This window comes from Pinus tabuliformis, chromosome 6, assembly GCF_031772625.1.
Source record: "Pinus tabuliformis cultivar Carrire ecotype Pingquan chromosome 6, CPIR1, whole genome shotgun sequence".
In the NCBI taxonomy this organism is placed as follows: domain Eukaryota; kingdom Viridiplantae; phylum Streptophyta; class Pinopsida; order Pinales; family Pinaceae; genus Pinus; species Pinus tabuliformis.
In genome coordinates this window covers 1,009,141,304-1,009,143,344 of record NC_142292.1, presented here as the reverse complement: position 1 = coordinate 1,009,143,344, position 2,041 = coordinate 1,009,141,304, and positions in this window count along the sequence as shown.

Sequence of the window (2,041 nt, the reverse complement as noted above, 5' to 3'; positions counted from 1 at the left end):
GTAATCGAGCAGTTTTAGCATAAAGTTCATGCTCGTTAAAAAATAAACGCAAGAATCGAGCAGTTTTAACGCGGAATTTATGCTCGTTAAAAAATAGAAAAGCGATATCGAGCAGTTTTAACGCGGAATTTATGCTCGTTAAAAAATAGAAAAGCGATTGTGAGCAAGAGTTTCCTCCAGAGTTCAAGCTCATTAAAAAATGAACCTATCCTGGTAAATAACCACTGTGAATGTAATATCATCAGCCGTTAAAGCCTTGGTCGTGTTTGCACCTGCCACCTCCACCTTTCATTTGGCCGATCGTTCACCTCCATATGATTGTTTACCCATTTTGAGGAACAGCTGCGAAGAGTGATTTCACCTAGCCATCCTTGTGACACTGCCGTGATTGGAAAATTCCAACCTGTACCTAGAATCTGCTGCTACCCCTGTTTATCACTCGTTCCTCAAAAGACGAGTCTTCTTTAAGCTCTTTTCAACTGACTCGTAAAATATGAAAAGATTGCCGAGTTTTGGCCTTCGAGCTCGTTAAAGGACAGGAAGAGCCATCCCTCCTCTAGATTTTAATCTTTTTAGACCTGAGGGATTATTGCACAAAAAGATCGAGCGCTTGTTTTGTTCGGCTCGCTAAAGCTATCGAAAACTCATCCCTTCTGTATTGTTTTATACTTTTTCGGACTTAAGGGATTAGATGACAAAAAAGGAATTTTGGAGTTGACTTTATGTACCTTTTCAGACTCTCTAAAAATGAAAAGGACCGAGTTATCCTTGTCGTTAGACTCGTTAAAATTATTAAATAGTGACAAACTTGTCTTTAGACGAGAACGAGTTTCACTATCGCTAGGCTCGTTAAAACATAGCGATGGGCTTGCCCGAAGGGCAGGTTATAGAATAAGCATATGTTATCCTCCTCAAGCTTGACAAAAATAAAGAGGTACTGGTCAGCAATGACTGGGGAAAAATTGGGAGAAAATCAAGAAAACTTTGATGGTAGCGGGTCGCTCTTGAACATGACACTTTTCTTCCGTAGCACAATCGGGTTGGGTTGTTTCATTCACCGGTCACATCACCATGGTCTCGCCATACCATCCATATTTGGGGTAATGCTACCGATCCATCGCATCAATGTCGCCATATGTTCAAGAGAAGCCATTCAGAAAGAGTCAACCGGGTCCCATCCACTGCCATACATTATCCTCCGTCCATTCATGACCGCCACCCTGAATCATATGTCACAGATCGTTTTCACCTCCATTAAAATCATTAGCTCCGTTCCGTGTCACTGATGTGGGATTCATCAAGGCCCTCCTTTGACGGATCGCTTCTTGTCGACATCAGCTCATTATCCAAGAAGTTGATCTAGGAACAACCCCTTCAGTACTTTGAAGCTTGCATGCCTCAATGGCAAGTTTATCACTTCCGGTGACAGGTATACATCAATGACCTTCGACCAGAAGATTTTGTGTGGTGTTTGACGCCAAGTCCTTTATTCACACCACGTGAATTGTACTGCAGTACCTTGAGGGTCATTATCATTATCGGTGATTCCTCTCGCGCTTGTTAACGGTTTACATCATTGACCGGTAATCAAGCGATGTCTTTCCATGTTCGACTTCAGCGCAATTCTCACATGGATCGACTTGTACTTAGAGTGAAGATCGAACGAGTTTGAAGACCCCGGATCTAGTTTCATCCATCCGGGCTGCGATATATATTCAGGAAAGATAAAGACATTTGACATGTACATCATTGCAGCAGATGATCATCCTACTCAAAGGATGATAATTTCGCCAAAATTATCAGTCTACCATCAGACGATCGTCTGTTCTATGTAAAAAAATGAATTTATAAAGCTGAGCATGGGAATGCCCGCCTCAGCTAGATCATGAAAGCAGTATGAATCATAATGTATTGTATTGTATCTTATTACAGGTCTCCTCCCAGCAAATGGATGAACTTCGGACCCTCCTGGATAAAGCATTTCACCCGATAAACGGCCTCATACTTTAGGGGGCAACTGTTATAGACATTTTTGTGCCTT